The 25,473-nt window shown below is 45.5% G+C and overlaps 1 protein-coding gene across 3 annotated transcripts in view; it reads right to left on the minus strand.

The window, feature by feature from the left end:
* Klhl29 (kelch like family member 29) overlaps positions 1-25,473 on the minus strand; it is a 277,679-nt gene that overhangs the window by 246,223 nt on the left and 5,983 nt on the right. The gene's annotated exons all lie outside the window — the stretch shown is intronic.

Raw genomic sequence — 25,473 nt, forward strand, 5'->3', positions numbered from 1 at the left:
ATTCAGGACAAGCAAAATATTCCTTGTACCAGATATTACTCACTTCTTTCCTCATAAAGGAGATTACCAAGGAGAAGACAGGAGGAAAGGAGAGGACTGCAAGAATCTCACCTTCATTTACCTGCATCCTATAGGTAAAGATGGGACTTCCCCATTCTGCCCTTATCTGACAGTGAGGGGAGATGACAGATATATCTTCAAGGAGGGGTGATCACCAGCACAAGATCCAGGCCCTCCAAGAGATGTGCAAGATGGGCTCTGACAATTTGCAACACAGAGCAGACAAACAAGGACCTGGTACTGGATAGAGAGAACACAGGTGGGCTCGAGCCTTAGCCACAGTGCAGCGCAAGTGGCCAGCCTTTTCTAGCCTGGTCTCCCTGTGTATAGAGGTGGGGTATGCTGAGGCCTCCTTCCCAGGGGGGTGTTGTGAGGCTGGATGATGCAGGGGAGTGTTCATGAACACAGTCGGTTTTTTCATCCACAGAACAAGTCTTCTCCAGGACACAGTTATGGGATTCTTTAACCTGTCTGCCAAAGTCAGGTGAGAAGTTGAGTGATGAGTTTGGAGGACAGTGGAAGATGGGGGACTGAGGTCAGGCAGAATGCTGGAAGAGTTCCGGCAGTCAACAGCTTTAGACTGGCTGAGGAATGGGCTTCATGACCAACAATGGCAGTCAATAAGCATCAACAGGCAGGAGTGGGTAGGAGGGGCTCAGTCTGAGCTGGTGAGGCTCCTTAAGGGCATCTATTCCTGAGCAACCCAATTGTGACAGAGGCTATGGAGTCCCATGTGCTGATCTGTGATCCAGGGTAGTCACACAACCAGCCTGTATCTCACTGCATGGAAGTGGATTTTATTTTGCCTATGTTCTATGAGGTGAAAAACTCAAGAAGTATGTATCTAGCCCTGTGATCCATCACTGAGGTCCAGTGAGGAGAAGGGAGTTGTGAAAAGTCACGCCAAGCTGGGACAGGGCCGCCAAGCCTGGAGAACGCTTCCAAGTCCTTTCCTCTCAACAAACTACCACACAGCCAGCCACAGGGTCTCCTGGACTGAGGACGAGGTAGCCATTGAGGAGGAGCTGGCTGCTGTGCAAAGTGCAGCCTGCCGTGGGCTCCTCCTTAGGGCTGGAGACTGCTGCCTTGGGCCCTGGACCAAACACTGGGACCCTCATTTAGGCCGCTGTTATCTGGAACACTCATTTTGCTCACCACCTTCAGGGAAAGGGCAATTAAACATCTATTCTGAATAGAACGAAGACATACTTTTATAATGAAATTGAGAAGACACACTGAACATAAGACATCCAAGTCCAGGATGATTAAAGGCAGATACATCAAGCACAGCAGGACAGGCACAGAGCAGAGGGAGCCTCATGGCCTCGCAGATCCACGCCAGCCTAGGAAAACAGAGGCACTGAACCAGTGGGAAGTTACGGACTCCTGAAGGATCAGGGTGTAATCTGGCAGGGCTCGGGGCACAGTGCTGCAAGGCTACATACAGACAGCATGGGCAGAGAGAAGACCCAGTGGTCAGGGTGTGGCCACTGCCACTGTCCAGCCAAGGTTAGCACCAGGATGCACAGGGAGCCCTTGCCTGGCCTGCTGCGGCTCTAGACCTCGCAAAAGAGAAGGGAAAGCAGAAGAGAGGAGAGAATTGTGTGACAGTTCTAAGGTAAGTGTGGGGGAAGGGTAGGGCCAGTCTCCACAGACACCACAATCCCAGGTCACAGGCTGAATCTCCCAGCAGGTCATCTTTTGGGCCAAGCACATCAGCCTAGGAATCAAGAAGCCTGGTTTTCTGGCTTGATCCACTGTAATTTAATCAAACAGGGCAGTTCATTAGTATTTCTAGTCCATAAGTATAGCCTAAAAATACTGACGTTGAGGGTGACATCATGGGGGGGTCCCTTCATGAGAAGAAATGAAAGCCACTCACTACCTGTCGATTTCTTCACCTGGAAAACTATCACTAGGCCCTGTCATGATTTGGGTCTTAGCTATCCCCCAAAGGCCATGTGTTAAAGACTCAGTCTGCAGCTTGGCACGACTTCACAGGTGGGACCTGGGGGAGGTCCAGCAGCCCCCAGAAATACACTCCTGAGGGGCCAGAGGGCCCTGGACCCTCCTCTTTCTCTTCTTTTCACTTGCTGGCCATGAGCTCAGCAGTGTTACTCTGTCCTATGCTCCCTGCCATCATGGGTTACCTTACTGCAAGCCTCAAAGTCATCAGGCCAATTGATCATGGACAGAAACCGCAAGCCAAAATAAACCTTTTTTAAGTTGGTTACCTCAAGTACTTGTTATCACAGTGGAAAGATGGCAAGGAACCCAGGGTTCCACAGGTCAGACTCAACACAGGAACTAAGAGGCAGACACAAGAGGAGCTGTCATGTCATTATTAAGCACATGCGAAGCAGGGCCTGTGCTCCATTTCTTTTTCTTCTCAGGCTCACACTGGCCTTAGAGCAGAAGGTAAAGTTGTCCTGTCTCAGAGGAAGCGGAGGCGCGGGCTAAGCGGCTAATGAAGTTGGTGCGGAGCGGTGCTGGCATTCCTAATCTGCTCTGGACATGACTGTAGCTCCTGGAGACCGCACCTTCCCACCGCCCCACATGGGTTACTGTTTAGCACAGGCTAAAATCTAATCAACAAAGAAAGTTCCTGTGTCAGCAGCAGTCTGTGGAGGAGAAAGTGAACATTAACAAATGCCTGATTATTGTAAACTAGCTTGGAAATGCCAGGCTACTAAATCATGCTGAAGCCTAACATTCTGAAACCAAAGCACTCGATATGCTGGCCTCTAGCAGCTCCCAGGGTCCCTCCATAGAACACAGAAGATTGGGAAGGGGACCCACCCTCAGATCTAGCTTGGGACTGCTAGCCTTGGGAAACAGTCTCAGGCCCTGGCTTGGTGGAGGGGTCAGGATGGGGCACGGCATGGAGTCAGCGTGGGCCAGAAAGCAGAGGGTTGTGTAGTCTGCAAGGCCACCGCTTCAGTGAGCAGGCAGGACCATGTCTGGAGGCTGTGAATTCCGCCTCCCCCTTCCGTGGACACTCAGGGTGTGTCTACAGTGTGCCGGAACTGTGCTGAGCTGTGAACCCGGGTTACAGAGGTTCAGTGTAGGGAGAGAAAGGTGCATCCTGGATACGGCAGATAGGTTATTCCGTTTTTCTCTGTGTGTGCCTGCACGTGGCAGCCGCACCAGAGATGTGCACCTCTGAGTGGTATCTCGGAGCTGTGGCTCTAGCAGAGGGCTGCCCAACACATTCTGCCTTGCATGGATCTTTCTGCTATGGGTAGAAAACAAATGGGAAAGGACATGCATGCGCAGAGGCTGGGAGGTGGCTGCCAAATCCAAGAAAAGACCCTGAACCTAAGTAAGCAGGGGTCCTGGTGGGACAGCAGAAAAAAACATGCAGGGCAGGAGGAGGCTGATGGCCTGTAGAGAGCGCTGCTGGATGCCGGGGCAGAGGGAGGAGGGTTTCTGATTTGCCCATGAGACAGCAATACAGGAAGAGGAAGGGACTGGGGTGGGCTTGGATTTTTTTTTTTTTTTTTTGGTTGTGGGGGCTGGCTCAGGATGCCTTCAGGGCAGGTCTGGCTAGGCTTGAGGATCTGGGGATGGAACCACAGCATTCTGAGCCTGACTGCTTTGTTTAAGCAATTACTTAAATGGCTGAACTAGTAGGCAGGTCCCCAAAGTTCAGAAGGATTTTTTTTTGGGGGGTGGGTGGGTGGGGTGGGCTTGGAAGACAGCTGAGATACATTTCAGAAGGACTGAAACAGAGGTGCCTGTGGGATATTGCCATGGTTTGTGTCTAGATGTCCCTCTGAGCCTCATGCAGTTACAGTTGGGCCTTCTTCAGAGGTGGCTGCATCCAGAGGGATGCTGGGGCTGACTCTTGGTGCAATTCTAGGCTCAAGGGCATTAGAGTTAAGGGTGTGAGTGCTACCTGCCCTAAGTGGCCTAGATATGATAAAAGGGATAAAAAGAGTTGCTGTCACCCTTAACTGCTTAGCTACTTTCTGCCCACAGGAACTACTTTCCTCTGCTTTGGAGCCAGCTGATTATGGACTGACACCTTTGCACGCTGTGAGCTAACTAAACATTTCCTTCTTTGGTTGTGGGTGTCACGTATTTTGTCTTAGCAATGACAAAAGTAACTAAGACAGATGTCTGGCAGAGGACCCTTCCAGGGTGATGTTATGGTCTTAAGGTCAGGACAGGAGCTGTGCTAAGGATGTAGATTTAGGAACCACTTTTTTGGGAAACACAGAAGGCTGCTCAGCAGAAAAGATGCAGAGTGATGAGAATAAAGATGGAGCCACTGAAGAGGATGAAAAGAGAAGCTGGGCCGGGAAGCAAGAGCCACAAAGTATATTTATTTGGCAAGTTGGAGATGCTTTCCATACCTGATAGGCAGCTGTGAGAAAAGAACAGTATCTCTTCGGCAGTACACTGGTGCACACTTGTAATCCCAGCACTCTGGAGGCTGAGGAAAGAAGACCTCAAGCATGAGCCCAATCTGGGCAACTCAGTGACTTCATGAGACTCTGTCTCAAAATAAAACATAAACACAGGGCTGGAGAGCTCAGAGCAAAGGCCCTGGGTTCAATCCCCAGGACTCTGGGGAAGGTAGAGAGACTCAGCTCCTCCTCAGCTCCTCATTTTGATAAATGAGAGCATGGATCTATGAAGCAGTACTGAAAGAACTGGGAATGTTGCAAAGATAGGAAATAAACCCCACAGGAAAAGGGGGCCTGGAGTTTCTCCAGCCTAGGGCTGTGACTGTATGTGGCATCTTTGGTGTTTGCATGAATAGAGTCTGGACTTGACGATGGCCTTGGCCACCACAGAATCAGCCAGGTGACCCTGGTTAGTCATTTTCCATTTCCAGATGAGGGAATAGGGGATGGAGCTGGGGAGGATGAGATAACTACTGTTTGTCATGACAAAGACAGGGTAGAGGGGGTGGAGAGGGAAGGGGAAAAAGGAGAGAGGGGGAGGGGAGAGAGAGAGAGAGAGAGAGAGACAGACACAGACAGACAGACAGACCAACAGACAAACCATAGCCCTAGGACACCAACAAAATCCCCTCTGCAGAGGTTGGCACCTAGATTGCTGTTCGTGGTGCTCTTTGGGCTTAGGGCTTTAGAACTTCCGATTCTGGGGCTGTGCCAACTTCCTTTCAGACTGTAGATGATGTAGCAGAAAAGAAATAAGCATGGCTCCGCAGGGACTCCTGACATCCTAGGGGTCGATCACTGCAGTGGTGCACCTCCAGCAGGCACAAGACAGATGCTAGGGTGTCCTTGAGGGTTTGGATCTGCCTCGAGAAAGCTGTTTTGATCAGCTTCGATCCTTGGCCTAACAGGGTCACAAATCTCTTCTTGGCTGCTGCAGCTGCACTCTGCCCAGGTTTTCATACCTTATGCCACAACCCTGAGGAGCACATAGCAGAAATGGACTTGTAGAACCCTTTGCTATACACACACCTCTACTTGCCTAATAAACATCAGCCCTGGGACACGGACCCTGGATCTGCTGCTCTAGCACCAAAGTAACAGTCTTTGGGGTTTCATGGGCTACTAAACTCTCCTAACATCTGGGGATAGGCATCAGATTGCCAACTTCACAGTTTGCAAAGTGACAATAATATTTTGAACATCAAACAATTTATCCATCTCCACTCCATCATGACTAGGGTTTCGACCATCACACATGCACACTCGAAGAGGAAAGACACAGAAGAAGGTCTGGTGGTTCCATCTGGCTCTCAGCCTCTGAACCCTGCCCTAGGCCTAGGAACGCCTCTCCTTGCAGACCAAGGCCGCCTTGCCCTGCAGCCTGATCACCTTCATTACCCCGCCACCGGGACAAGCATATGCACGCACCCACCCACTCACACACACACACTTTTAACCAGATGCCAATGTTGGTGGCACAAGCTGGGGATCTCACCAGTAGGGCAGCAGCTAGGGTCCTTGTGGGGTCAGGTCTGGGGATGACTCATTGTCACTCTTGGCCATGTGGCCTTGAAGGCTGCTTCTCCACCCTCACTGGGATGCCTAACATCCTTTCAGTAAATTCCTTTTCTGTTTCAACCAGTCAGAATTTGTTTCTGTTGCTCACGACATGGAGTCCTGACCAACAGAACATCATCTCAGAATAAATAACACTTAAAGGAGATATATTCAGTTTTATAAAAAAATAAAAATTAAAAAAAAAGCCTCAGGGTGTCATGTCTGTATTTTTTCTTTGGCTGCAGACCAGTCTGAGACAAGCAAGGTTCAGTAGACTGGGCCTGCACTCCCTGCTCCCCCACAGGGTTTTAAAACAGAAATGTCATCAATGGATCCCATGCCTATGAGTGAAGGCCAAGGTTGCCTAGCTGGCCCTATCACCTCTCCAGCACCCAGTTTTGTTCTTTAGCTGGGATGTCTGCACTCTCTGCAGGGCAGTCAGTGCCAACTCACTTCTCACTACTCCTGCTTCTCCTGCCCTAGGCTGTCTTTTCCACGTCTAAGGTGCTATAGTTTTCTTGTCCATGTTAATTCCTTGCTTCAAACCATTTTCTTTCTAAGAAAATCCCCTCTCATACCATCCATACTGCCTGCCCAGCCTTCTTGAGTGCTCCACACAGGGCCTGCCTTAACGAACTTGAAAGTTTCCTCTTCCCCTGAGATCCACTTTGTCTCCTCTCTCTTGGTGAAATGGAGAACAACTCATCCCAGTCCTCCATATGAGGATCCTTCAGAGACAATTAAGTCCCTCCTCAGCCTCTTTCTTGTGAAATGAAATTATCCTTACTCCTTTGTCCTATCTTTACAAGTTCTGTTTTCTAGTCCTTTAATGGAGTGGATTCCACCCAGGGAATTACACAGCTGGGAGGGCTAGGGGCATGGGTGTGTGGTTAGCAGAGACCTCTGCAAGAGTTGTGAGCTCTTCTCAGGTCATCTGCCAAATGAAATGACCTTGCTGCTGACCACAGATCACCTCAGTTCACCATCTCCTTGTCTGCCGGCTCCTTCACCCGCAGCAGGGCCCCTGATCCTCACATGGAATCAGGGGGGAAGAAAGGGAGACAACACGAAGGAAGGAAGGGTAACTGGTGAACATGTGAGGGTTTCCATGCCAGGTTTAGCCCTGGGTTTGATGGAGGGAGATGGACAGTTTAAATTGAAAAGTAATGAAAAAAAAAAAAAAAAGGAATAAGCATTTTGAGGCAGACACAGACACAATTTTGCCATTACTCTTGGGTTTTCTCTATGAGGTCCATAGATTCCTTCAAGGGGAGCATTAGGTCACTCTTTGTGATCTGCCCAGTGGTGTTGACTTAGTCTGGCATTGGAGAAGGGCGGGGAAGGGGAAGAGAGAGATGGACCTTAATAAGAAAGTGGATAATTACATGAATTCTTAATTAACCTCTCCTCAGTAATGGCAGTCCTGGCTCAGTGGAGTGGAAAGAACAACACTGTGACAGCCATGTCCAGGATCTGGCGTGGGAAGTCCTTTGCCACATGGAAGCGATATCACACACAACATGTGGGCACTGTTGGGGCAGAAATAGTGGAGCTGTACTTTTCACGTACCATGTGGCCTCCCCATTCATAGGCTGGCCCCACCAGTGGCTTCTGGCAGCTCAATGGCAGTGTGACTCTGCAGACGAATTATCTTTACTTACAAGTGACTGATAATAAGAGGCTGAGGAGCTGTCTTTATCCTCTTAGCAGCAAAAGCCTTACATCTCAGCTGTACCCTACAAGTCACTGGGCCCAATACCTCATAGTTCAGCCAGTTCATTACATGCTTCCTGGGCCTCACCTTTCCCCCAAATGAAATTGAGAACTGCAGGCATTTTCTTGAAGGCAAACAAGAAAATTGCCCAAAGAACCAAGTAATCTTCAAATGTCAAAAACATCCAGTGCGTGAATCATGCTTAAGTAAGAGCACAGGACTTTGGCAAAATGACAAGCAGTGGTTTACAACATTAAAGGTGACTTGGAAACAGTCAAACAGTCAGCAGCAGCAGAAGGAGAAGGCAGCCTGAGCCAGCACAAACCAGCTGTCTCCCTCGACAGGCCCACACCAGCCATTTGCCCATTTGTGAAAGGACGCTGGGCAGAAGGCCTCCTGGAGAGGAAGCAAGTGATTCTCATACTGGGCAGCTACATGAGGGTTTCTGCAGCACTGCCTCTGATGCCACACACGGGACCATGCCTGGTACTCAACGCTTTCCCTACTCCTATCCAACGCTGCATGACTAGCTCTGGAATGATTCTGTGTAATGCTTTCACCTAGGTCCAGGTGCATGGAAAACCTTCCAAGATACTTCTGATTGACAGAACCCCCCACCCATTTCCATTCTTACAGCTCTATCCTGAGCCTTGGGGGGGGGGTTTCTAGCCCCTCTTTGCCCCAAGACCAAGAGCCTTATGTCCTACTGCCTCTCGTTAGCCATGGAGAGGGCCTTGGAGCTTCTGGCACCATTTGTTCACTTTCAAACACTGGTCAAGGCGGTTTCTCACCTCTTCCTCCTGTGCTCATCAGCAGCTACAGATGCCCAGGCTGCAGATAACTTCTGACACTACAAATAACTAAAGAAGGTTGATGAAGTCCTGGCTCAGGAATCATCAGCACTGTTGGGACTGGAATTGAGAACAATGCCATGGATTTGTTTGCACTTGTTCTCTGAAATTCAACAACTGACAAACTCTGAGCAGATCTAGGCATGACCTGGTCACTCAACAATCCCACAACATCCCAGCCCCAGCTGTCTTAGGTCAAAGCCCTGTGACATTTCCTGAGGAGTCTGGAAGCAAGACATGCCTAAGGGGAGCTAAAGGTCATGCCAATGGTAATGTGAGTCAGAAAACATCCATGATGCAAATTTTGGCTCCTCCACAGGTCATCAACTATTAGACTGAGCCCATGTGCTGGCCTAAGTGATTCAGATAATCTATTTCCATGTTGCCAAAAGAGCCTGAAGAGACCCCCCAGAAGCAATCACTCAGCAGGGCTGATTCTGTGAACCGCCATTTTCCTGTCTATGAAGTGGGAAGCAGCACTAGCAGTACCTATTAAATTAAAGGCCAAGCCTTTGTTTCCCAATGCAAGAAGAATGAGAACATTTTGGTCTCATTTCATCTCCTGACAGGAGGAAGAGGTGAGTGAGAGAAAAGCCCTTTGGCACATACCAGAAAGCAATGTGGCTGGCCTCTCCACTCTGCTCTAGGCCCAGCCCCATCTGGATGCCACCTGCCTTGGCAGCTCAGATGTCAGACCCACTTCCCTGTATTTACCACCCCATGCCCTGTGCTCTGTCACCTGGTCCTTGTGTTCTACCCTGACCAACCCCCCCATCTTTCTGATACTCAGACTCCAGTTGTGGAAACCATTTCAGCCCCCACACACCTCCTGCTTCTTCTGCCCCAAATGTCCACACCCCTTGCTACAGGAACACTCCCCTACCTCTGTCCTCATGCCCCTGCACGGCCTCTTCTCACTTGGCCTCTGAGATTCTCACATCCCTCTACTATGGCACATGTCATATGAAGATTATAACCCCTTATGATTTTTCTGTTGCTCCCTCCACTAGGTAAGATGTCCACTGGGAAGGGGTATGACCATGTTTTCTTCTCCATTTTGATCTGTGCTGCTGTGCCTTGCACATGAAAGGAGTTTAATAAATATTTATTGAATGCATGACTGTTTAAATGATGTCAAATTTAAGAAAACTTAATTTTCTTATTGGCCCATAAAAAAAAAATGATCAGACAACGTATTCTAAAGTCCACAGCTCGGCACTGAGGGACTAAGATAGGAAGGGGAAGGCTGGGAGGGAAGCAAGATTCCCCTAAAGTTGCAGACACTTCAAGTCTGGAGAGTAAGATTGTAGATGGGACTATTTAGATATGTGGACTATCTATCTGAGCCCCTTTTATCAGCTCCAGCTTTGACCCAGCCAGCATGTGGTAGAAGATTCATAGGAAATGCCTTCCTGAGAAAATATCATATAAGGAAGCCAGAGAGAAGAGAGGAAGAACCGGCAAAAGGGCCAAGGAGGATCAGGGACAACAGTTTGTCCATTACCTCTAAGATTCTTATTCCTAAAACTGACGTGGATGACTCCTCAAAATGGATTCTCTAAACCTAACCTGTCCTCTAATGAGGGCGACTCAAGCAGCTTACCTGGCACATTGTAGGAGCCCTCACACCCAGCCCCAAACTTTCTCTAGCATCTGATATCCTCCCAGTATCCTCAGTGACAACAATGGCATTCCATCCATCTGGTTTTCTTTCTTTCTTTTTTTTTAAAAAAAATCTTTTATTTATCTATTTATTTGGTACAGGGTTTTGCTATGCAGCTCGGACTCACAGTGATTCTTGTGTCTCAGCCTCCTCAGGGCTGTGATTACAGGGGTGCGCCACCATGCCTGGTCTCGGCGGTCAGCACAGTGCACCTGGGATCCAGAACTGGCACAGCATGCAGTACAGGGGGGATCAAGTTTGGGTCCTTGCACTTGCCAGGTAGGCACTTAGACCACTGAACAATCTTCCCATCTGGTTTTTTAAAACCTGGAGACATGAAGGCCTTTCCTTACTTCATATCCACTGGCCCCTCTCCATTTGTGCATCCATCACCTAAAACCCTAGCTGTTGCCTTCATCTCACTCTTGGACTCCGCATAATCTCCAACTGTACTCTGTATCTTCCCTGAGAAGGCTCCACATGGGAGCAAGAGCCATCCGTGCAAAGGTGTCACACCCTTAAAAATCCCCAGTCAGTCTGTTCTCCTGCAATAAAGACAAAGATCCTTCATGCGGCTTTCCAGCCCCTTCACAATGGATGTCTGCCTGCCTAACTCCTGTTCTTCCCCTCCTTTCTCAATCCCAACCTCTCTGGCCTTCTTACCTTTCTGGGAATGAGCCATACTCTCTCCTACACATCTGTCCCCTCTGCCTGGAACCTATTACCCCCACCCCCCTAGCTCGCCTTCCCTTTAGATCCTTTAAACAGTTCTTTCAAATCTCAGATCAGTCACCACCCACTCCCCGAAGCTGAGATGGAGTCAAAGCTCCCTGCAACAGCACCACAGTCTACCTTCCTTTGTAGCATTCACTGCTGCTTGCTGGATTGCATACAACATCTCTCTGCCCCACCAGACTGTAAACTCTGTGAGGGAAAGAACCAGGCCTATTTCTACTCCCTGTCTGGTTCTAGCAACACACACAATGCCTGGCACACAGAAGGCACTCAGATATTTGTTGAGCCACGGATAATGGGTTTGGGTTCCATTGAGGGACGACACACTGCCTTACAGTCTGGCTTCATAGGAGACAGTTACAACACAGAGGAATTGCTGATGGCAACATATTCCTTCCAAGGAAGATTTTCAAGCAGGAGAAAACAACTTTCCCAAACTGGCATAAAAAGCAAAGAGTGAAAGATGAGTTGTTCGCCCAACGGAGGAAATGCACACGATCAGTACATTCACAAGCTGTCTGTGTGGGGACGTGGGGAGATTCCGCCCCCACCTCCAGCCATATGCTAGGAGAATCAGGGTAGGAGAAATTCTTCCTTCCTCTATAACTAAAAGAGAGGCCTTAATTTGGAGAAGATGACAATATGATGTGAACTAGTACAGCTGCTGAGAATGAAGCGCCTCAATATTACGGTCGTGTTTCTGGTCTGCCTTTCTCTTCTGCTTTGCTCACTTCCAGGGGTTAGCTCTGTGCTGTGAACGGAAGTCTTGAGTGTCTTCCAGGTACCAACATGGGGGCAAATGACATCTGATTGTTTCTTCACAATCATGTTTGTGTAGCTGGGAGTGGGCTTTTGGGTGACATTAAACCCTATGTCAACACAGCAGGCTCTCTCCGGTCAGCCTGGGACATGAGTCTGGAGCTAGGTTTCATATTTTTCTTTGTTCTCAACCCCTTGCATTTCCCCACGAGGCAGACTATGAACCCAAATGCCTATGTGAAGACTGTTCTCTCTCTGTTCATGGTAATAGATCATGTCTGTCTACTATCTTTGGGGAGCCCAAAAAAGCAAGCATTATACATGACACTGTATGTCCCAAATCAATTCCAAGAACTCAAATTCAGAGTCAGAATGCAGTTTCACTGAAATAATCCATAAGGAATGCAAAGCCATTTTCTTCCAAATAAATAAAGATTTTTTAAAAGATGGTAATATATGCTGTCCTAGACACTCCTGGTTGTATGCTCAATCTTTCAGCAAAATAATCAGCATGGTTCAAAAACCCAGTTCCAGCCTTAAGTCCGGTAACCCAAAGACATAAACAAATACACAGAAATTAACAACTTCCATATCTGTCAGTGATAACTCATTACAAAAAGACACTTGGGACAGAAAGATCTCACTCATCTATATGCAACATCGAGGGCTGATGTTTTTAAGGACAACGCAGAACTCATATGAGGAAAATCACTGATGTTTACAGAGAGATATGAAAGTAAACTGAAATAAACAGGGAGTAAATGGAAAACCACATTCCTGAATGAGAAGACTCAATACTGCAGGCAAGATAAATCAATTTACAGCTATCACTGCATTCAGACGGGCATCATGTACAGCAAACTCAACAAGATACAGCTTGGCATAAATAATTTTAGAGTTCATCTGTGCTACTAGAAGTGTCAGAGATAGCAGCCAAAACCACTCTGGAAAATAATAATGAAGATGATGTGTACAGCCAGATTTTAAGGCACAAAATAAACACTTCTGCAATTAAAACAATGTGCCTTAGGAACAGTTCAGAACAGAACAAAAAACATCTTAGAAGCACCCTATCCTACAAGAACGGAGCATAAAAGAGGTAGCGTTTCAAATCAGCGGGGAAAGAAAGATCATTTACCAAACAGAATAGGAAGAATTAGCTGTTAAGAAAAAAGTTGAATTCTTCTTATATCTTAGAACAAAATGAGAGGACCAAATAAAAAGTTGAATCTACAAAATGAATCATGAAACAAGTAGGAGCAATGCAAATGAATGAACATCTAAAGCCAGGAAGGGGAAGGATTTTCTAAGCATGAAAACAAGAGGAAACATGAATGTAAAATAAAAGCTGATGAGCAGGACATGCACAATAAAGGGATCTGCACAACCGAGAAACCATAAATGAATTTAAAAGAGAAACTACAAGCACAGAAAGATACTTCCAACATTACACCAAAAGGTTAATATCCTCTTATGCATAAAAAAGCTCTTACAAATCAATAAGGAAAAAGATAAATATAAATAGAAGAACAGGCAAAGGACAGGAATGTCAATATACACTGAAACAAATGTTCTAGCCTACTGTAATCAAAGAAGTACGAATTGAGGCCACGAGGCATCATTACTCACCCACCTAACAGATTAAATTAAAAAAAATATATAATGGATAAGAGTGAAGTAAACTGGGGGTTCATACACTATTTATGGGACAGTACAAAAGCAAGTTTTTCTGGGAGCAGTGTGGCAATACAGATCAATGTCTTCAGTGTGTTCCTACAACTGATGTGGTAAGAACCAGCTGTAGGAGTTAATCCTAAGGAAATAATCCTGAATGTCCACACAGATTTGCTCAAAAATATCTTATTGCAATGTTATTTAGAGTAGCAAATAACTGAATTATCTAAATATCCCATAATAGGAAATTAGTTAAATAAAATATGACACAGTAATATAATGGAACATAATGAAAGACAGCTGGGGCTGGAAAGATGGCTCAGTGGTCTAAAGCACCTACTTGGAACAAACTTGGCAAAGCACAGGGACCGCGGTTAGATCCCCCAGCACCATATGCCAGCCAGCCTCGCCCCCAGGTGGGCGGAGCTGGCCACACACACACACACACACACACACACACACTAAATAAATGTAAAAAGAAAAAAAAATTAAAAAAAAATGAAAGACAGCTTTCTAAGACAATGTTTCTGAATAAGTAAGGACAAGATTAAGAGGGGAAACAGAAGATAGAATATGCAGTATGATCCCAATTTTGCTAAAAGTGACAAATAATAGATTCAGAAATGTTAATTGTTTTTGTAAATCTCTGAGTGATGAGATTTGCATGTTTTTTTTTGTTAAAAATTTCCACAAAGAACATTACTTTTATAATTGTAAAGTTATATAATTTTTTTTTAAAAAAATCAAACTTAGGTAATTCTATTTCTAGAACTCTATCCAAATATGATCTCATGAAACTCTCACAACTCTCTATGAGCTTGGTACTGTTACCTTCACTTGACATATGCAGCCAGACTTGTGTGCATAAAGGGACATGCCTCATATTACTATCAGATCGGGGCTTGGCGGATCCATCCAATACCAAACTTGTGAAGCAAAGGATGCATTGAACCACCAAGTGCCGTAGGATGAAGAATGGGAATTCCCACTGTAATAGCTGAGCAGTCATTCAACAATGATATTTAAGAACAATTTTAATGACATGGGATAATATTTGTCAAATACTAAAGTAAAAGAGAGAAAAATCTTCATACGTAAGATGGTTCCAAATATTGTACAAATGCACAAAAGATTGGAAAAAATATAATGAAATACTAACACAAGTCATCACTAGACAAGAGGGTTTTCAGAGATTATCACTTTGCCATGCCTGAAACCGTCCCATAATAGATATTGCTTCACTTATCAAAATGCATTCCACATTAACTTAAAAAAATGAACACATCACTTATAATCCCACACTCCTTTTCCTTATGCCTCCCCATACTTTAAGGCCAAGTTCAAGATTTCCCTCCCCTGACCAAGCACTCTTTCTCCGCTCAGGCCATACTGCCCAATCTCCCAACGTACAAGTTCCAAGTACAGCTCTGATTCCTGGTTCCAGAAATTCTCACACGGGTCTCTAATACACTGAGGCTCTTGTGCAACTGGTCAAGAATCCCAGAGTCTCCAGGGTTCTGGTTAGGGACCAGCATTCAGTTCCACAGGTCCTACTTATGGTGTTGTCTATGCTGTCCCCAACCCTTGTGACCAGGCCACACTGTGGGATACCACTCATACAAGCCCAAGCAGCTCACAGCCACAGCACACAAGGCCCAAGAGCAGGAGCCACCTGAATGCTAGTCCTTAAGAGAACCACTCCAGGATGAAATCATCATAGCCCAAGGGAAATGAGAAAGCTCTACACAACCCAGTGAAATTCCCAAAACACATTTATTTAACTGTCGTATGTTCTCATTGTTGGTGATAAGCATGCTATCGATTTTTGCAGTGATGGGGTGAACTTCTCTGGTGGTGTTTTTAGCCTTATTCAATCCAACATAGCTATTCTTTTTCTTATCCTGATTATTTTTCCTCATATCATTTATAATTTTCCAAGTTACCAGTTTGTGTTTGTTTCACTTTTGTCTATGACAAATCTTCCTCTGGAAAATGTGTGCTTCATGAGGTCAGGCTTGGCCGGGCTCAGTGATGACAGAGGGCAGGTATTCAATAAATCACTGTTAAGAAAACAAAGCTGGGGAAGGCAGCAGGCTCACTGCACTTTGGTCAGAGTCTTAAAATATTAGAAAATCAAATGTGGTCCCAAATCTGACGGGGTTGGCTATGTAGTGCTACGTGGTATCTCGTAAAGGGTTCCTTTGGGCCCCAGTCTTTGAGAGAAAGATATTTTTAAAAAGAGGGAGTAAACACAGCGGAATTCCTGGCAGGTAGTGCTGGCTCATGAGCTGGCAGGACACATTAAGTAGGAGCAGATATACAACTCAATTGCAAGCAGGTTTCCCATTAACACCCCTTTCCCATTAACGCCCCCTCCCCTGCTCCCGGCAGCCCTTCACACACAGTTTCTCTTAGTACTTGGTGAGAAAATGCCCTCTTGTGGGCGTGACAGTGGACCACCTCTGTTATGCTGGAAATTTCTCAAAATGTAGTTATTCAAGAAAATTCTTTCATTAGATGTAAATATATATATATATATATATATATATATTTTAAAAAAATCTCAAACATTACCCCTTTGTTAATGTGAAATTATATTTTCTAAGAGGCCATTAAACAGTCTTCAATTCACTGCTGCATGTAGAGCTTAGCAGGTTCTGATGATCTTCAACATCATCGTCACAAAGATAATTATTCTCCTTTCTAAACTTCTGTGCAATTTTATAATGACTGGGTGACTTTTTCCCCTCTAATCATCACCCAGAATCTGCCTCCTTTCTGCTCCCAGGAGCCCATCACCTGAGACTGACGGGCAGCAATTGAAAATAATAAAATTATGTAAGATGAGCTTGTAATCACCTGCATTTCACAAGAAGCAAAATGCATTTCACTCTGGCTGAGGAACAGAAAGTTTCTTCCTCATTTTAAATCTGTATCAGAGGTAAAGCCTTCTATTAAAACACAATTCTCTGTACGCTTACAGCCTCTGGCAGACTGCCAAGGAGACTATCATGGAGCTATTGCTGCAGAGAAGGAGGCCGTCAAAGGAAGCGAAGATGCTCCTAAGAAAGAGGGTGCGAAGTCTCTGGAATTCTTGGGAGGGCTCTGCCCACACCTACCTCCAGTTTTTCCTCCCGAGTCTCCCTGCAAATGGAAATGCACATGCACATGCGTGCGTGCGCACACACACACATACACACACACACACACCCTTTCTGGAAGGTCCATGGGAGGGTAAACACAGAACATTTTTCTCTTATCTTTTGCTCCCTCAGTTATTCTCTCTCTCTCTCTCTCTCTCTCTCTCTCTGCGTTTCTTTTTTCCTCTCTTCTTTTTTGAGTGCATTATCATTTTCATCCTTATTAAATTGTAAACTCTGCAGTCCAGGATCTGGTTAATTGCTTCCTTTTTGCTGGATGTAATTTACAGGTACATGCGACCACTTGGGGGCATAGTTATTTGAGAACGCTAGCGGGACTCAAGGCTGAAGCCAGACCTTTAAGAGAACCCCAAATCTGGCTGACAGGAGCCCTAGGATGCAACAGAATCCTGAATTTTTTTTTAAGGGAAGTCTAAGATGCACTGTAAGGGACATTTTTATAGAGGATTTTATGAAACTATTTTGTTCCATTCTGCCTTTTAAAAACTATTTGTACAGGTACCAATTTCCCAAAGTGAACCTCACCATTTTGTATTACTACACTGAAAAAACCAGCTGTTTAACAATTTCTTTTGTGTTATAGCCTGCCTTCTCCTGTTTCATTAGTACTAATGCAGACTGCTCCACAATCACCTGCTTGCCATGAGAGGAGAAAGAGGGGCAAAATTAACCTACTACAGTCAGGCTTTTCTCCTTGGTTAGGTGCTTATTTCTCTCAATATGAAAAAAATACTGTTTTATTTTATTTTATTTTACTTATTTATTTTGTCTTTTTGACACAGGGTTTCACTATACAGTTCAGGCTGGCCTTGAGCTCACTTTGTAGCCCAGGCTGGTCTTCAGCTCTCAATGATCTTCCTGCCTCAGCCTCCCAAATGCTGGGCTTATGTGCACCATCATGTCCCGTTCACTATTTATTTTAAAAACTGGAAAAAATGTAGAGGTAGAGAAATGACCGCTGCAACTATTATGGTATATTTTCTGCCTTTTTTCTATGTCTTTTGTTTTATATTCTTGACATCAGAGTGTATACATAACTATGCCTCTGATTTCTTTTAAGTTTCTCTGTTAATTAAAAGTTATTCTCTCAAATAACCAAACTCATGATACAGTCACTTCAGAAAATTCTGTTCTCAATCCCGAGTGAAATGGCTTATGATTTTCTCGATTCCCTGAGCAGCAAAATGGTAAAGAAGCTTTCAAGCTATCGTTTCACCAACCCTGCCCCTGCACCCAAGCACACACTGCAAGAGCCAAGCTGGGGGGCTCCTGGTTGGAAAGAACAAAAACGCAGGGGAGGGTGAGAGAGACGAAGGGCCTGGGAGCCCAGCCCAGGGCCTCCGTAACAGGGGGTTAGTGTCCTAGAAAGACTCTAAACCAACGTGTGGGAAATGGAGCAAAGTTTATCTTTCCAGGTTCAGATTCACATGCAGTCATTTCACACCCTGATAAAGGGATCCTTTACTGAGTCACACGTTTTAGGAAATCATCCCTATTTGCATGTGACAATAGCTAACAACACGGTCAGAGAGAAATGTCTATGGGGTTTTCACTTTTCTACACCAAAAAACGTGAAGCAGCAGTGGGTTCTCAGGAGATGAGCCCTCCATTCTGTGGGGCTGGCCCACATGCTGAGTGGCTGGGCTCCAGTTCCCCCTCCACCTGGCAGATCTTACATCCAGCATCTCCTCTGTGTCTCTCACGTCCAAACTGTAAGTCGGGCCAGTACTGGTCCTAATCCTTAGAGGAAAGTCAACAATGGAACACGGACAACAGTGGCAGGTGAGGCAGTCACTTCCCATGTGCTCCTGGTCAGGTCAGGTCAAGTCAGCTGGGACTGCCAGGCAGCCATGAAACAGTTATACTGGGAGCCTGTACCAGGGAATCCGGCAGGGCGTCTGCCTTACAGTAAGCTGCTAATAACAGGCAGGATCTGAACTAAGCAGACAGGCTTCCAGAAAAGGAGGACAGACGGCAACATGGATGACCTTGGGTGGAAAGACAAGAGGTGCCTTGGAGCAAATGGCCAGTCCTTGGCTCAGAAGTGCACCTTTCTGCCACTTCAGGGAGGTGCATCTCTTAAAAAGCAGCTATTTTTTCCTTTGTCCCAGTTTCCCCTGTGCCCAAGAGTGGGTGGGCAGCATTTGTCAGGTCTTGAGCTTCAGTTCCAGAACAAAGGCTGATGCCAAAAAATATGTCAACCAGCCCTGCAGCTCCAAAACCAGAAAGAAGAGGCTGAACGAGCTGGGGACCAGTTACCAATCCCCGTAGAGAGGACAGGATGCTATCACTGTGCATCTGGTCAGGCCTGAGCTAGGGACAGACGTGTGCAGCAGGCTACCACAGCTGGGAGATGCAGACGTGTGAGGTCACCACAGTCTCCCTGTCCCAGTGTAAAGCCGTGAAGCAGCCTCCTGATGTGACTTAGTTTCCTGCAGGACAGCGTGCACTGGGAGGCTGCAGAGTCCTAATGCAAGTGTCTAGTTCCCTGGCTGTCATCCTTCCAGTGGAAATGAACAAAACACCTCCACCTAAAGGCCACTCACCTCTGTGTGTGCTGCCAGCACAAATGGCCAATAAGAAATTGGTGGGGGAGAAGCAGGGAGACTGGCTGAGAGGGGCAAGAAGCTTGCTGCAGTGATAAACATGGCTTGTATCTCTGTTGGATGGTGATTACACACGTGAAGACAACTCCTGGAACTCAGTGAACTGAGCAATTAAATCTGTGAATTTCAATGCATTACCTCAATTAGTGAAATTTAAACAAGAAAAAGGGGTAGAGAAAAAAGAATGCAGGCAGATACACAATACCCAGCGCAGGGTAGATATGCAGCAACTGCCCTAGAAGTTATGGACTTATGAACATATTTGTCTCCTAAGTGAGTTTTCTAAGTGAACACACTAAAAGAACCAGTCGAAACTATTTTTTTATTGTGATAAAATACATACACTATAGAACTGCGCTTTTAGCCATATGCAAATGTGCAGCCTGGTGGCATTAAGAATGCACACACACTATCACCACCATCCATCTTTAGAACATCTTCATCTTTCCAAACTGAAACTCTGTGTCCATTAAACACTAACTCCCTCCTCCCTGCTCCTAGCAACCATCATTCAGCTTCCGTTTCTATGGACTTCACTACTCTGAACCTTATGTGAGTGGAACCATACAGCGCTTGTCCTTTTGGGACTGTGTATTTCACTTGTGATTGTGTCTCTGAGGCTTACACACGTGGTAGAATTTCCATCCATTTTATAAGGCTGGATAAAATTCCACTGTATATCTGTACTGTTTTAATTACCTGGCCACCCACCCCCACAGACACATGGGCTTGTGTCCTTTGGCATAAGCGTCAATTCACCTTGGGTTCTCGTGACTTCTACCTGCTGCTCTGAATCACATAGGTGTAGGAAGGCTATTCCACTCCCAGCTTTCACTTTTCAGGGGCATAGGCTCAGAAGGGGAAATGGCTGGATCATGGGGTAATTCTGTAATTTTTTCAGGAAGCACCAATAATATTTCTCCTAGTGGCTGCACCATTTAACATTCCCCAAAGCAGTGTGCACCAGGGTACCACTTTCGCCACATCCCTATCCACGCTTGGGATTTTGTTTCTTTGTTTTATGACAGTCATACTAATGGCTATGCAGTAATATCTTGTGGTTCTGATTTGCATTTCTCCAATGATGAGTGACAATGAGCAAATTTTCATGTTCTTATTGGTCCCTAGTATGTTTTCTTTGAAGACACATCTATTTGAGTTGTGCATGTGTGCATGCACGTGCACTGTGTGTGTGTATGAGTGTGTGTGTGTGTTACTGGAGATTGAATCCAGGGCCTCTGCACTGAACTATATTCCTAGTCCTTCTCTCTCTCTATATATATATATTTAATTTTGAAATAAGATCTTGCTAAATTACTAAGTTGCCCAGGCTGAGTTTGAACTTGCAATCCTCCTCCTCAGTTTTCCTCATTTTAAATTAGGTTATCTGCTGAGCTGAAGGTTTTTACTATAACAGAATGTCTAAGAACCAACGCCTGCCTTTCCTGTATCAAGTGCTCAGTCCCCGGACAGTCATTTTGCATCCTCATTCCTCCACCTGTCTGTCAACAGGAACAACTGCTTTCTCCTTTTTCCGGGACCAAAGAGACTAGAACTGGCCCCCATGTCTACTCCAGATATCAAAAAATGGTTCTGGAGACCAGGGAGGCAAACCAGGAATAAAACAGCAACCATTCAGATCCTGAATCGTGACTGCACAATTCAGTGAGGGCCCCCCCACCCCTGCACTTCCCCTAGGACTCTTTGTGCACTAAAACCTAGCTTTTTGTGGTTTCTGCAGAATTAAACGGAAGCTTTAAATTCCCAGGCAGCAGTCTCCGCAGGGCCATGGCTCTAGAATGCCCTTCTCACTCAGGGACTTGAGAGAGCATGCACCAGGAGCAGGAGGAGGCTCCGCACAGCCCTACCCAGAACCCAGGCTCAGCCCCTGCCCAGCATGTGGCTGGTGTGTCTCTAGCCCAGTGAGGCAGCAGCTAGGGCTGCTCCCTGACAGGCTCAGCCTGCAACCTTCCCCTTGCACGTCCCTTCCCCTGGGGTTTTCCAATTCTCATGGCCACACCCCCTCCCACCAGACATCTCCATGCCTTATACCAGCTGACCTCTGCCCAGGGGCGTCACAAGAGGTAGCAGCAGTACACAGTCAATAAGCAACTGCCATGAAACATGGTTTCCATGAAAATCATTTTTCTCCTCTGGGGGGAAAAAGGAAATGTTAAATCTTAATGCCATTTCACTGTGGAAAAAGGCCGCTGCCCCACATCACGTGAAGCAATCTACTGTTTTTTCTACAGCATGTTGCATAGATTGGTGGACTGGAAGCTTTGGCGCTTCCCTTTAGCACATCAAGGCTTCAGCAAGAACTATGTTCCTTTCACAGTTTGAATATTATTCAAGTTTTGATGATTAAAGCCGGTTGGAACAGCATGAACCGAATAGATTACAGCACTCCACTTACAGCAGGCTCTTTGCTAGAAGGACCGGCAAGACATAAGCACTGCACGCAGTCACCTGGTCTAACCAGCCCAGCTTCCAAATGTGAATCTTGTATTTCTGAGACTCAATGGTCCATGATTTTTGCTCAGCAAACCTGATTCTGGCTGTCTGAGCAAGCTTATCTTATACTTCTTCAGAGCCTCCAAATAATCTCATTTAATAGCAAAATAACCTACCCATATCCCAAGAGGTCAAAGGAGTGCAGTATTCCAACACGGCAGCCTTAAGATAGATACAAGTGGGTGCATTATGAGGCTCCCGAGCTAACTCCCCAAGGCTGCTGTGCAGCATCAGGGACAATGACTAGGGGTGCACACAGAAGTGCAGCCTACAGTCCTGCTTATAGCCCCCAGAAACAGCAATCACGCTCTGGACGGGAGGCAGCAGGCTTCCCCTGCTATACAGCACCCCACTGGACTAGATGCAGTCAGGCACTTGTTCCCCCAATGGTGGCAAGGATGGTCTCACTGATGACAAATTCTAGTCTAGTCTACTGTTCTATAACCTCTTCCCACATTTTGACAAGACAATCGCATTTACATTCTTATGTACCTCTAGGAGGATGAGTCAGAACTGTGCAGGGTCCTTCAACCTCTCTCTGTGATGAAGGACCTGAGTTTTATTTTATTTGTATTTCCAATCCACCAAGAACTAAAATATGATCCTCTCATTCATGGCTAGACTATAGTCCCTACAGTTACAGTGACGCTGCCCAGACTGGTGTTTGCCATGTTCAGTGAGAGGGGCTGCAGACCATGCCCTTGGTTGCTGAGCCAATATCAAATGCAACTGTGATTTCCAAATGCTTACCCTCAGTTTATCTTGGGACAAACCAGGAACAGTGTGTGTGGTCTGGCACCAGCCTGTGACTGTGCCTGGAGTACCACCGTTCTTTACTCCTCTCTAATGGCATGGAGAGACTAGTTAAATGGCAGCATTCAAGATTTGTTTCTCCTCAGTGTGGACTGTCTCTCAGAATTTCCCGGGAACCAATACACGCCAGCTCAAGGCTAAAGACAAAGATAGTCCTTGCCCTACCGCTCCCGAGATGAGTCCACACTTAACCACCAGTTCCCACTAGCTGGTACAAATAGGCACTATTCTAATAACTGCAAACTGAAACTCATCTGATCTTCAAATATTCAATCCTTTTCTTGGGAGCTTCCTGACCATAAAGGAAAGATCTAAGCCTTGGAGATAAACTCAGCATTGAACTTTTGCTCAGTTGACAAAGACGATGGTAGTAAGTTTAAGAGCAAAGGTCCTTGAAATCATAATGGTGAATCTGTTTCTTTGAATTTATTTCATGCCTTAAAAGGAAATTAGCTGAACCTCAAAAGTATTATGTCGTTTGTGCTAATTAGTGAGCAATGTGGCTAAAAACTGGGATTATTCCTTTATTCTAGCATGCAATGTATATGCTACACAAGAGTGTATTGGCTCTCTCCCTTCTGCTCAGATCAGCATGTGTCTGGAAAATGGGCCTCCACATTCAACTCAACACCCAGCACCCATTGATCTGACTGTGGGCAAATGCTCTAACTCACAGAATGGGAATAATCCCACCCACGTCACACAGTAAGCAACAAGGGAGCTGCCCCAGGAAAGCGAGTGTCTTTCCCTGTGCCTTCTGAGTAAGTATCCTTAGTTAGAAGTTTCGGGAGCCGAGTACAGATCACTAAGACTCCTTGGGGAGCTAACTTGAGCCCTAGTTGGAATCCAAAAGCAAGTGCTACAGCTGGGAGATCTGAATAGACAAGTTACAAGAGAAAGGTACGATGACTTTTTTTTTTTTAAATCAAAGTTTCAGTATTCCTTATCCCTTCTCAATGTTACTAAAGGACCAAAAGGAAAAGAGGAAGTGTTCCAGCAACTGTGCCGCCTCTAATGTGGCCTCGGCTTTCAACTAGTAGTCGCTGTTCTCCAAACAGAAACACATAGTGCTATATGCTCTTCCTTTAGGGACGCCCTGCGCCTTGCCCCAAGTGCTTCTCCGAGCTTTGTGGGGCTGCCTATGGAAAAGAAAACCTCATGCCTCATATTATTTTTCATGTAGAAATCAGACAGGGAGGAAGGAAAGGGGAGGCATTGCAGCTGGATAGAAAGGCACGTGAGAGAGGTGTCGCCAGCCCAGGGACAGCTGTCCTCTGCGACACTGCTAGGCACAGGTGTGATCAGGCATTGTAGCTGTGAGTGAGCTGAACCTGGGCTGGAAGAGTTAAAACAGGGAGCAAACACAGCTTCGTGGTGTATGCTCGAGGCTCTGTTCACACCCTCTACCTATCTTCAGAAGAGACTAATATGAACAGTAAAAATAGGGCAGAAGATGTTGGAAAATACAGTGTTTCTGCCCTTTCATAGCTGTCTCTGTGATTTCTAGGTGTTTTATTTTCCTTTAAAACAATGCTCTTGTGAAATACCACAAGTTAAAAAATCTGTGTCAGGACGACACCTTGCAGGTAAGCATGTTATGAAAGACAGACTGTGTCGACTCTCAAAAGTGCCAAACAGATCCAAGTTATTGCCGGAATGATGCAGTTTCAAGAGAAAATTAGTCTTCAAAGTCTCAAGTCAGAAGTCCTAGAAGATTCTATTTAGATTAGTTAGAATTCATCAATAAGTGTATTTAATAGATATAGGCCCAAATATAGCATCTAAATTTCCACACAGTGACAAACCCTGAACATGCAACTATACAGTTACTAACTAAAAAGAAAAACTGAGAACGTAGGCTTTGATATTTATTGCCTGATACCTTCTCCTAGAGTAAATGCCTCTGGGCAAGCATTTTCATGCTTGGAGGAGTTCTGTGCCAGGTACTGTGCTAGCCCCTCATATACAAAATGAACAAGTCCATGTCAGCCATTAGTACGTCTGAATGAATCCTATTGCTTTTGGTCCTTGATTTGCTATTTATGTTCTATGATGGCTCAATATGGAAACAGATGCCATTTAAACATCTGAAAGTTTTCCTCATTAGTCTTCCAGGAATCAGAAAAAAAATGGAAGCAGGTGAGAAAATCCAAAAAATAAGTCCAACAGTGAATGTTGGTCAGAACAAGCTAATATTCTTAGATTCACAGTATCTCTAGTAAAATGTTAATTAGCATAGACACTAAATTACCTAGCACATATAAGGCAGCAAGATAGAGATACAGACAGACAGACAGACAGACAGACACACACACACACACACACACACACACACAAAGGCACACACACGTAAGCAGGCATACATATACATACATACACAGATGCACATGAGGCAAGTCAGACTAGTGGGTAGTAGATGGACCTGTGTTCAAACTCAGCTATACCATGTGGCTAGATTTATGGCCTTGGGCCACTTGATTACCTCTGAGCCTCATCTTCATTTGTAAAGTGTGGATAATCCCTACCTTGCACTGCTGATATGAGGATTAGAGATAATATATGTAAAGTACTAAAATATAGTGGGCAGCCATAACCAGAAGCTATTATTATTATTATATTATTGAGGCTTGATAAAGGTTTGGTGATTGAATAATAGGTAGATTAGCTGACCTCTAAAATCCATGATAACTCTAAAATTATGACACTAAAAATGGAATTAAAAGTTCATATATCAAATCAACTGAAGGATATTTTTAACAGTTGGAATTGTGATGCAAATTTCTTATGCTTTTCAGAATAAGTAGTGATAATGAGACTCATGGAATACAATATATACACAACCCTGGCATGCCATTAAAACGTTTATGATTAACGTTTAGCAGGCTTGGTGCCTATAATTCTGAGATCTCTAGGCGGCTGCTGCCATTCCCCTGAGCTATCCTTTGTAGACTGCT

Source organism: Octodon degus, unplaced genomic scaffold (assembly GCF_000260255.1).
Source record: "Octodon degus isolate 3935 unplaced genomic scaffold, OctDeg1.0 scaffold00019, whole genome shotgun sequence".
Lineage (NCBI taxonomy): Eukaryota > Metazoa > Chordata > Mammalia > Rodentia > Octodontidae > Octodon > Octodon degus.